The sequence below is a fragment of the Cyphomyrmex costatus genome, unplaced genomic scaffold, assembly GCF_001594065.2.
Source record: "Cyphomyrmex costatus isolate MS0001 unplaced genomic scaffold, Ccosl1.0 scaffold112, whole genome shotgun sequence".
In the NCBI taxonomy this organism is placed as follows: Eukaryota; Metazoa; Arthropoda; class Insecta; order Hymenoptera; family Formicidae; genus Cyphomyrmex; species Cyphomyrmex costatus.
Window position 1 is genome coordinate 1,419,692 of NW_017275086.1, and position 13,150 is coordinate 1,432,841.

Here is a 13,150-nt window from a genome sequence, read left to right on the forward strand (position 1 = left end):
TCCTCCTCCTTCTCGTTCTCCACCTCGCGTCGTCTTTTCCTTTACCACCCTCTGCCGCCCTTCTCTTCTTTCCGCGCCGTCCCTTGCCCATACACCCACACCCCTGAACACCCTCGTCTCTACCCCCGGCATTCCCCTCTCATTTCACCCATCCCCGCCATTCTTTCTCTTAAGACTCCGTGGCAGAGGAATCGTTAAAATCTGGCCGTACCCTCGGTGTACCCACCCAACCACCCTTCCGCCACCCACCGGCACCATCACCCGGCCGCGCGAGTCCTCCTACTCTTACTCTCTGCCTGCCGTCGGAGCTACCACCCACCTCCTCCCCCATCTTCCACCCCCGCATCCCTACAGTCACTAACCCTTGAATGCCGCTCACTCACTACTTACTTTCGCGGGTGGTTGCAAGGAAGTAGCCCGAAGGAGTGAGGTGAGAGGGCAAGAGGCACCCCGTAGGTATCCGCGAGGAGTAACGTTCGACTATTAATCAGAGGGATGAATGTATATACATTCACGTCGTAGGACGCGCGTAGTATAAACGCGTCGAAAGTATCCCGGCACGTTTCGTTGATTACAGTTTGTTATCAATCTCGTCTGATTCATGTGACAGTTTCTTTCATAGAAAAATGCGTATCTGGAGGGCTTGATTGGATAGAAATTATCACTTCGACTTTTCAGAATAAGCTGAGTCACTATAAACGATTAATCCTCAAATACAATGAGAATATCTGCATAGCATCATTAATATCGAAGCAATTATTAATTAGGTACATGGCGATTATAAGTACCTAAATGTGTTAATTCTAATTGTAAGATAAATAGGATCCTCAAAGATTAGGAATAAGGAGAGTGAAGTTTTAATTTTAATAGATGAATAATATATAAAAATCTATTAATTAATAATATTGAATTTGTATCGCGCGTCGTAATATCAATCGTATCATATAAATAATCTTATCGTTGAAACTCAGGTGAAAGTTTCGAAGCGTAAGTGGTATCGAGGAATACTGGGCGAAGATGGAACAGCCGTGGGATATCGATAGCAGCTGCGATAGTTCTGAAAAGTTTACGAGCACTTTATGCAACCTCGAACACTGCAATATTTACATTGATCGAGTATTAATGATTAAAGAGAAACAACACAAGCGGATTTATATTTAGATTTTGGGGAATTTTAATAATTAATTCTTTTAAACATTTTTTGTTAGAATTATTAACTCTATAAATTAATTCTTTACGTATGCGCAAACACACACACACGCACGCACGCACGCACGCACGCTCATACATTTCGAAAAAAAAACAAATATGTATTTATCACATTTGACATCTAATTTAAGATATAATTTCTATTATCTTACATATATTTATCTATACATTGCAGTTTATTTTCTATTAATTAAATATTGTTGTTATATATTAATTAGGTTTTCTAATTAAGCTTACAATAAGTATTACGAAGCATCGCGATTTCGCTTGTAAGTGATCTCGGGTATCCTCCCCCCTCCCCCTCCAATTATATTATAATAATTAAATTTTAATGCTATCAAGAATCAGATATCGATTGTATATTAATTGAATCGTTATCTATTGTTATAAAGTTAACATGTTGTAACATATATCATACGTCCTAATACGCCTATATGCATTTCAAATTGTCGAGGCCAGTTCAACTTTTCGCTAATGGACTCGATGATGAGGGTCAAAAACGATTGCGCCACAGCGGTTCCTTTTTCCTTCATTTCACTCTTGATCACAAGGTAGGACGAGTCAGGCAAGGGTAGAAATTGTAAGAGAGTTTTCGACCGACACTCGAGGGTTATTGTTTCGGGTACCGCGGATTTGCATTATTTCCTCCGACCGTTCCCATTGTTCGTTCATTTTTGAACGTTGCATTCTCAGTCACGAATTCGTCCTTCTCCTTGCGTATCGCATTGCATTTGTGCAGGCGTAATTAGCGATGCGATCGAGTGCCGCGCTTTTCAGCTTCTAACTTATTCAACGTTTCTCATTCTGCCGGTTCTCTCTTCTCTCGCGAGAACGAACGCGTCACGACGCGAAGTGCATATATAGGGTTTGGTGCCAGATCTACTCGAAAGTATCTTAAAAGCGAATTCTCTGGCGCATATTCAATTCACATACAATCAGAGACTAATCTCGGGAAGTTTTAAAAATTATATATTATTTATATTTTCTATAATATTTTAAATAATACACATTTTTCAAGTTATTAACAAATATTGTACGTTACATACTATAATAATAATTACAGTTCAGTAGTTCTATTTTGTTGCTAATAAATATTAAATATTTACTTGTAGTCGTTATATTTTTTATAGATTTCTGATTGCTATAAATTTTGTTGTACATTTTTTATGCGCATTCAATTACTTACTGTTATTATTGTATTGTATTTCTATTTTTAATATTACTTCACACACACACATTCGTATCATATCATTAGCGCAAAAATTTAATACTTATTTTACGATGCGCATTTATTACTGCGCGTCGTATAGACTTATTTCACGTAGACCGCGTGTTCTCCCTTTACATCTTAACAATGTTAGCTCTCATAGCCCCAAGGGCCAATAAGGAATAGACGCCCACGGTTATAAATTCTTTCCATATTTTATTTGAGTGAATATATTTTCATCATTAAAGTTTTTAATTAGTAATGTAAAATAATAAGGGAATTTTTTAATATATTTATACATATATTACAATTCAGATTAATGTACGGGTAAACAATACGTAAAAAGAGAAAACAAAAATATTAACATATTAAACGTTCGGAGATAAAGATAAGAAAGTTTCCGTTAAATGTAATCTGATTTGTAGTAAGTCTAACACATGGATCCGACGCGGTTTGATGTCAAACGCAATAATTATAATTACAGTTGCGATATTTATTTAAGGGCTAATTATCACCAACTTTTTATACGGTGAAGATTAAGTAGAAAATTATGTGATGCGGAAATGATAATTAAATGAAAATGCGATTGTTTGAGTAATGAAAGAGTAGGAACTGTTAATAACAGCTTAACATGTTTTTCTTTTTTTCAGCGACGTTTAGTGTCGCTTTAATAAGTTCCATCACCATGATTATTTTCTCGCACACATTAGATGACGTCTAGAGATCGGAGAAAAAAGGGGACCAAGAGAACTTGTACGAGATCCAAGGAAAGAGGGTGGGAAGGCGACCCTCCACCTCGCGTGAAAAATATGTAAAGTATTGATTGCATTTTATAATTACTTGGGAGCCGGTCGTCTTAGCTACCCTATCCACTCTCGTGCCACCCTCGCTTACCACCCTCTTCTCTGCTTTCTCGCACCCTCCGTACTTCTATCGTGGGGTTTCTTCTTTCTCGTTTTCTCTTTCTCTCTCTCATTTTCCCTCTCTCCCTTTCTCCGTCCTGATTTCCCTTGCTCTTGCCCCTTTGCAACTCTGTCGTTATCTCTCCCTCGCGCCTTCACACGCGTTCTCCGTTTCCTTAGCCACCGAACTGCTAGAGATCTGTGTATATGTGTGTGTGTGTGTGTGTGCTTGTGTGTGTTCCATCTCTGCGTGGTGCGCACGTTCTCATGTGTTTACACTTGGACGAGCAAGAAGATAATCATTCTCGCTTTCTATACATTGTATGATGAATTAAGAAGCTCAGACATACTTGGACATTAAAAATGATTACAGTTTTTAATCTTGGTGATGTACTTGGACATTAAAAATGTAATTTTCAATAATCCATTAATTTTGCTAATATGAACGAAAATTCGTAGAACTGTTTGCTTATCGTAGAGTGTGTGATTTTAACTGTACTTGATTTCAACGATTTCATGGCTACGTAAGATGTGTATGTATACACACACACACACACACACACACACACACACACACACACATAGATGTATATTTTGAGAGATTCTGGAAGCTACCGTTTAGAAAATTACTTTTAAGTAAGTGTATGTGTCGAAAAGTTTTATGGAGTGTAACTCTCGGAGAATAAAGTAAGAAGGTGGACACTTCTTAAGGATCACTCCTAACTCTATATTCAACGAAGAGTTTTGCTATCGAGAGTTGTTTTTAAAGATTGATCCTATCGAGTGTACTCTAAGCCTAAGATTGGATACTTTATCGAGATCTTAACTATTATTATCTAACTATGTATACATACTTAGCCGTTTTAAATTCTGAAATAACTTTTCGATTTTGTAAATCACAAGTGACATAGTCCTCTATAACACGTTAAGTATAATTTTTACTTTTATTTCTCACTTACACACTCTCGTACTCGTCGGCTTTCACGAGGACCTACCGATGATCCTCATTGAACTTTATAATGGACGTATTGTTTACGGCGGCGGCTCTCGAAGGAGTTTGCGTGCGAGCAACTGAGAGCCGAAGGGAGAGATCTCGCTGCAAAACAGCTCGAAAGATACAATTAAGATTTATCTAGAAGTGCAAAGCGAACTGATTAAAAGCTGAAACACTGCTTTGCGAACGATTCATTAATAAACGTAGTTTTAGAAGGACAATGAGGTATAACAACGCTTTAAATTATTTGATTAAAACATTGGAAAAACTTTTCTCTGCCACGAAAATTTTATTGATACAAAATTATTTAAAATATGATGATTCGTTGTATTCATCGTGAATCGTTATGAATAAAATTATAAGTAAACATTGAATTTTTATTATTACGCAACATGTATAATAATTTTATTAAGTTTATTGAGTTTGAAACAATTATATGACTTTACATTATATACACAAAAAGCTAATAACAAATTAAATGCTCTAAGCAAAAATGTTTCTGGTTGATACGATGTGATAAGAGCTAATTAGCATTGCAACAGATACAGATATGCGACTTTTATCATCGCAGCTAATCCTCCTATATAAATATGCGAACATCTGGACTAGCATGCGTTATTAGCCTGACAACCCTTGAGATCCTTCTAATTTGACTACCCCTAATGGAGAGGCGGACAATGTACATCGATTGTCATGTCACACGTGCATGTGTCACTTCCATATTTTAAATACGTAGATTGCTATCACGCTTAATTAAGGGGATTTAACTAAATAAACATGGACAATTTTAAATAAACGATTAATAGTAAACTTCCGTGCATGTTTTACATATTAATATATAGCATAAGTATGTAATGTATATGTGTATGCGTATGGCGAAATGCAAGAACTTTAATTAAACATTTCCACACGTGTCTTGAATTAATGCAAACTGCTGCACTAAATAAACTGAAATCTTAATTATGCAGGATTTCTAGTCTTGTGCAGACGAAGGTGCAATTAAAAAACAGTTACATGCATTATTAAACGAAGGAATTATCCATTTTTTAAAATGCTGAGTAGTACTATTTTAACATTTTCAATATTTGCAAAAGCATTTTTAATTACGTTAATTATTTAATTAGTTGAACACGTTACTCTCCTCTATCTTGGTGACAATTTTTATACCGTTACACTTTACGATGCGTCAAACAAAAGTGCTGCCGCGATAGGATTGCCGCGTTTTGCTGCTCGCGCGACCTCGCTCTAGCTCGCATAATAATTCGTCGCTTCTCTCCAGGATTTAAGACGAATGAGTCTTACGTCTACGCGCGTGCTTGCTGGGAGTGGAATATCGGAAAGGTAAGGAAAACGAGGGAAGAAGCGGAGCGCAGAAGGAACGCGAGGCAGGACGAGGGGGACACGGCGGTTGAGAGTCGCCGGGGGTTTGAGAGTCGCGAGGGGGACGTGTAAGAGGGTAGCTGGAGGACCAGAGGGGGACCAGAGGGGCCGGGGGACGGTGGAGACGGAAGGCAAGGGTAGGCAAGGAGGGCCACTGTTTTTACCAACCATCCTGCGACTGCCGCGTACTCATTTACTCTCGGTAAACCAAGACATGGACGCACCCCTTGGATGCACACGCACGCAGAATTGTATACGTGAGTGTCGTATACGCGAGCGGGGCTCGAGCACACTCGACCAACATAGACGAACGCACTCATTGTGCATCTTCGTATTAGAGAAATTACATGTGTGTGTGTATATATATATGTATTATATGTATATTCGTAGAAGAGAAATAAGACAGATAAAACGAACAGGGTGGATGAGTTGAACGAAAGATATGGATTGGACATAAATTTAAATTGTATGATGTATACCGATAACTACTGATTTTAAGAATGATTCAGGATGCTATTTAATTTATGCGTTTTTGTCGTACTAGAAATATGCGCAGGACAGGAGGTGCTCGGATTTCTCTAGCCTATAACCAATCAACAGGCTTGAAAAATTTATCTCACGACAAAACGCACGAATGAAATAGCAGCCTTAAAGGCAAAAGTTAGAAACTTTTCTCCTCCCCCCCCCCCCCCCCCTCTCTCTCTCTCTCTCTCTCTCTTTCTCCGTTTGAACATTTTCTTCTACTTTGCGATTTGGAAATAACTGATAATCACGTTTAGTCCAAAATGATAACAAATGAGTTTTGTATCGTATTAATATTATATATGAAGACTACTGCAGGGAGAGAATTATGTTTGTGTCGCAGAGTATAATCTTCTTCGCTCCGCTTTATTATCGGTGACCTAATTGGCAGTCAAACGCATGTCGGTTATTCATAACTGTCATCCTGGATTGTGCAATATCCTTCGTGACTGCTGCAAGCGAGACGCTCACCAATTATACTAACGATCAATAATACATGCAGTTTTATATAGAGTTGTACGGGCCGACTGTAAGACTTTGTAATATTGCTCCTGTTGTCGCATTGATGCCGATTGTTAATTACTTCGATGGTGGTACCATAAGGCCGCAAGGCAACGTGTGCAATATACAGAGCCGTAACGTATTCGAGGCGTGCGTAAGTAATGCGCGAGTGGCAGACGCGGTAATCACGCATACGAGTACTCTTTACGCACATTGGCACACTCATATATACACACTGACGCGTACGAACTTTGCAGCCTACCCACACTGTCGCCAGACGATGGTACACGGAGGGGGGGGGGAGGGAAGGTTGAGAAATTTAAGGTGCGGGCGAGGGTAGGTAGGTAGGTAGGTAGCGAGAACGTACGTAAGGGTTTTCTCGGTTTCTTACAGCGTAGGAGTGGGAGTTTGGCGGAGGTTGAGACGGAGGACGACCGGGGACGGGGACGAGGGGGATGAAAGGGAAGCACGGGGTTGGGGTAGAGCAGCTCTGCCTAGAAGTTGCGCCCAGCATTTTAATCGATTTCATTTGCGCGCATGTGAGCGAGCGAGCGAGCGAGCCGCGCTGTGGAAAGAGAGAAAGAGTAAAAGGGGGGGGATGGGTAGGTAGGATAGAGAGACAGACAGAGGCAATGAGAGGGTATAGGTGGAACAAGGAGACAGCGTGGTGTGCGAGCGAGCGAAGGAAACCGTAAGGACGAGTTGATGCGTGCGAGGAGGACGAAAGAAATAGCGCGAAAGAGACGGGGCCCGTCGCGATGAAGGAAAGGGAGAAAGAGAGAAAGGTAGAAAGAGAAAGGGGTGGAAAGAAGGGAAAGAGAAAGAGAGCGAGAGAAACGAGAGAGCGTGCGCTCCTCCGGTATATAAACCTTTCTTTGTTTTGCTTTGCTTGCGTCATTAGGGGTTGGGGATGGATGAGGCGAAAGAGCGGGGGAAGGCCCCCCCGACGGGTGAGGGCGTGGTTCTTCTGCAATCTACATATAGGCATCCTGTGCAGACGACCTTAGTACCACACGCGAACGTATGTACGTATGTATGTTTGTGGGCATACACGTGTGTTTTCTGTAGGTGCACCCGACTCGGTGCATTACCCGCGTTCCCCACCGTCTTCGTCGTCGTCGTCGTCGTCGTCGTCGTATAGTCGTCGCCCTCGTCGTCGTTCCTCTACTTATAATTCGTATGATGGGCCGACACACGCTCGAGTTAAAACTTCGCGATGTGTCTTCCGCCGGTGAACTCCGCGCGTCCACCACCCCGCGCTCCTGTCGCCTCCTCGACGTACAGAAGAGATCGTACGAGCGAGGGGTAGCTTTATATATACGCGGCTTCAGCTCGTCGAAAGAGACTGCGAAAATACGTTGGCGGATAATACCGCCGAGAAAATCGGCATGCTCGAAGAGATTCTATGTCAGGTTTCGGATACGGGAATTCGAGGAAGTCGTTGCAGATCGCTAGCACGTGGTTGGCGGGAAATCATGCTCTGAGAAAGAGGCTCAGAAGGTACATCGAGTGATCAGAGCGAGGCTTTGATCATCGATTTAATTTGAATGTAAATAATTCTAAAAGTAAGAGACTTGAAACGCAGAAATTTAATTCTCTTATCTAGAAATTATTTCTAAATACCAAAGAAAATGATCTTTCTCATACCCTTGCTTTTTTCTCTCCTGTCCCTCTCATAATCACAGAGAAACTTTTTCTTTATCATATAGTGATCGTAATAAGTGTATAAAGAATTAATTATTTCTTCGGTAAAATTGAATCAAATATTGTTTCAACAAATAATAAATATGCGCTCACGAGAATCAAGAATCATGTTGCCAATACAATCGGAGAAACTAATTTTATCGGAAGATTTTATAGCGATACATGTATTTCTGATACGCGCGCGCGTGATTGTACAGTTACGCTGGGCAAAGTTAAGCACCCCGACGTTAACATCCATTAATTTATCGATAAAAGCACAGGGCAAGTTGGATATAATACGCGAGATAGATTTAGCGTTCGTGTCAAAACTTCGCGATGTGTTTCTGCATCGTCTCTCGTCCTACAAACTATACAGATGCACCGTTCAGGTAATGGTGCCACATCACAATAAGAATAGAGATATGTAAAGATACCTTCTATAATAATCTTGTTAAACGCGATTGTGACTATAAAGCTTGAATGTAAATTTTCGGGAACACCTGATTGGCAATTATAGAGCGTCGCATCGCAATGAAATATACTTATCATTTTCCTTGAGCAAAAAGAAATGCATTCTTTATCGCGTATCCCATCTAACAATCGGGAGAAATGAATTTTGGAGCAATATATTATCCGGCGTTTAATTACAATCAATTAACGCACCCATCCGTTAATTAATCCGTTAAATTGGCATTCTATATACCTTTTTCATTTAAATCGCGTCAGAATTTGTCGGCAGAGTTTCTCCCAACCTCCGGGGGTGCGTGCACTCTCGCGCTCACCCTCCGTTAAGTGTATCAACCTCTACCATATGGAGCCACGCGTCCGTATTCCGCGTCAAAAGATACGTTCACGGAATGTTGGAACGTTTGAGATGGCATCATCCTGGATTTGAGTATAAGTACCGAGATTACGCTTAGATAATTAAACGCGAGTGTATCGTCGCTACCCGTTGCCATAAATCTCAACTCGTAATTAGTCTCTCGGCACATAATAACGTCCCGACGAGATCTAACGTTGAAACTAAAACTCCTCTCATCCTCGCACACTTGTACGCTCGCACGCTCATCACATCTATGTCTACGGAAAACGTTTTTCGCGATTATCGTTACCCGAAGTATCGTTAATCACAACTGTTGATTTTTCGTTAAAAAAGCACGATTGATTTCAACCAAGATAAAGTCGTCTTTATCTTTCATCATCGTCAATCACGGAGATCTGTGAATTTAAGTACGAGAGTGTACGAGAGAGCTCGTATCAGAGAGCGCACGATTTCCCAAGGGTGAAATAACAGAAAAAGAAAGAGTGAAGAGAAAGAGAGAGAGAGAGAGAACGTAAGTGTACGAGAGACGGAGTTGAACTGCGGCGTTTGGGGTGCGCGTAAAAACAAGCAGGGGGGAAGGGAAAGAAAAAGAAGCATGAACGGGGTGGTCGGTCAGCTGATTCCTCGTACTCGGACAGTAGTCACGTGCCGGCAGTGGCCGGACGGTCAGCCGGTACGTCGGGTGGCTTATGCCACGTGGCGGCCACGAAAACAAAGCAAAAAGAAGGGAGCGAGCGACGAGAGAGGAAAAGGGAGAAGGAGTACTCGTAACGCTGGCGGTGCAACGGCGCAGCATAAGGGGGAGCGGAAGGGAGTGAAAGGGTGGCGGCGGGTGAATAGCGGCGAGATTTTATTGGTGTCGGTAAAGGATGGTCCATGGTCTGCGTTGGTCAGCTGGCGTCGGCGCGGCTTTAGCCGTGCGAGCCCCGTCCCGAACGGGGGTGGTGGAAAGTGAGTCTGAGGGGGCAGGAGATGGTAGGAGGTGGTTGGGAGAGAGTGCGAGCGGTCGTCGAGTGTCGAAGGGTGGGGCTCGGTCACCACGTGGCGGAGCACGTGGTCTTTACCCTCCTAGTTTCGCTCTATCTCCAAGTTTCCTTCTACTTACCTTTTAGTGTTAATATCTTTAAATATATATAGGTATATAGGCGTACAAAATTAATTCATTTCGTTTTACATTCGGAGAGCGAATCTTTTTAGAATATTAACGATATATGTATTCCGCCTATAATAACAATATCATAGATAATCAGAAATGTATCATTCGAAGTTATTGCTCTCTGAGACCGTTTTTTAATTTATTATTATCTTGATGTATGATTATAAAAAAGACTATTAGATTCATTTCTAATTAAATTATTTCAAATATGAGTTTTTTAAATCTTTGAAAATTCATATTCTCTTGCTAGCTAAAGTTGATATTCTGTCTTTATTTCTGTCATATTTTCATATTATCACCTTTTCATTTTCTTTTGATACATATTTATTTATATTTGTGTTTTACTGTTTATATTATGCGCGTTATGAAAGAAGTCAATCTTACAACGTAAAATAAACTACTACTTTTCTTTTGGTTTCACATGATCTTCTGTCTTTTCGATTTCTCTTATCTCTCTGTTTCGTTCCATCTAAATCACGCATACATTGGAAGACATTTACATCTCCCAGCGATTTGTTTTTCTATTTTTCTATAGCACGCAGGAGATCGACTCGTATTTCACCGTTTTTATTTTCGGCTCGTCGCCGAAATCTTTCTGATTTTCGTGTCATTGATCTTAAACCACTTTACGCAATGGATTTGCTCGACGTAACATAGGGTTTGGTGATGGACGATATGTCTCTGCAATTTGTAAAATAGATACATAGAAGCATGCTAGGTATGCGGATTGGAAACAGTTCCATGCGAATGGGCGAATCACTCGCGACATTATAGTTATACTCAATGCCTTGCTATTACAGACGGTAAAAAGAATATATTATAATAGTACATATTTTATAATACTTTTTAATTCAATTTTAATCTAATTATAAATATATTTTATTTAATTTTATTGTATCTCACACACACACACACACACACACACACACACAATACTTTCTTGTACATTTATATTTTTTTATTTCCTGTCTCTGTATGTCAAATTGTCTTTTATTTCAATTTTCTAAAAGAACCTTTAATGGATTCTCTCAGTGATCTGTCGATTCGACTAGTCTGAGACTGATCACGAAGTGTATAGTCCTCAAACCAAGAATTAAAGCGAATAAAGTACGATAGGAAAAAGCGTTGCTATGGGTACCAGGTGTTAACGTCAAAATTGCTTTGGATTAGCGCAGATATTCCGCAGGAGGCGTTCAATATTGGCGGTCTTAGGGACGTATCGTCGCTGTGTGCGTCTATGTGAAATTTGGCATAAGGGGCGGCACGTCCCTCCGTTCTTGCGGATTAAAGTTAAAAGAACACGAAGACGCACGAATTAAATTATACGCAGAGCGAACAGTTTGCAAGGAGTCGATGCTATAGCTTCGCGTATATACTGCAAGCAAAATATATACATACTGTACATATAACGGTTCAACAGTTATGTGTGAAACTAGGCAATAAAAGTCTTTAACGCTTATTACACTAATTGTAAGTCAAATATATTATACTAAATGACAAAAAAAAGTTTATGTGATTTTGGTATAAATAAGTGTTTTTTAACATGTGACAATTCACAAACTGTAATACATACATGATGTAATATATCATGATTAAAGGCATATGCAAAATTAATTAATTGTAGATAGAGGAAGAGAAGACAATTTTTATAACCAACCCTCTAAATTTTACTATACTAGCACATTAGTATTTGACTCGTGCAAACCTCCCTCTCGCTTACTTAATATAATATGCCCTTATAATGCTGCTATGTTAGTGCACATAATCAAGAGAAAGTCTGATACTTTTGAGGGTTAATATGGTTCGCATGTGCTCGCCAGATCTGACGTCTGCTTTCCAGACACGCGGGCACGAATACCTCATAAGAAGAGGCTGCCGGATAAGAGTAGAGCTCGCGTCGGCTTATTAGAGGGCGGACGCGCGAGTATTTTCCATATACACACACGCATCCTCGGCGCGGGAACGGGGGAGGAGGAGGGAGGGGGGAGGAAGTTGTAGCGCGACCGGGCGTAGGGGACGGCGACGGTGGCGTCGAGACGCGCGAGGGGGGAGTCAATGGGAGGGTGGGTACATGACATGTCATGCTGTGCCTGGCTCGCCTCCACCTTCTTCCAACCACCTCAACCCATCGTCTCTGTCTCCCTGCGCCCCTTGCCACCCTCCCGGTACACCTCCCCCGCCGCCGTCGTCCCTCCCCGTCCCGTCGTCGCGGCATCCACTGCCACATCGATCCGCCTTAATGAGTGGAAAGAATAAGACAGCCTCCCCTACTGCGAAAGCGGGAGTCTCGCCCTACCCTACGACGGCGAACGACGTCGTGTATAGGAAAGAAGGGGGTCGCGGGAATCGGAGACGGGAGAGAAGGAACGGGACTTGAGCGCCGTTCCGAGGTTCCGTAGGAGCGACGGAGAACGAGATGGAGAAAGAATGAGAGAGAGTGCGAGGAAGAAAGAGAAAGAGGGACAACAGGACGAAGAAAGAGTGCGTGAAACGGGAGAAAGAGAGAAAGGGGGTGAGTTTTGAGAGGTGAGGAGGTGATGGAGTTGGGAGGCAGAGGGGCGGTAATGCTCCCGTTGTTTCGCGAGCGAGGGAGGCACGCACGCACCCCCCTGGGCCCTCCGCTCGACCTACCATCACCGTCGCCCCCTCTCCCCCCCCGCCCTGCCGCTCCCTCCCCCCCCGCGACTCGCGTCCCCTCGCAGCCAGCCCCCTTCTCGGCTCCGTGGAATGTTAATTCCCGGCGCTTTAATTCTTACGAATATTTCCCTCGTGC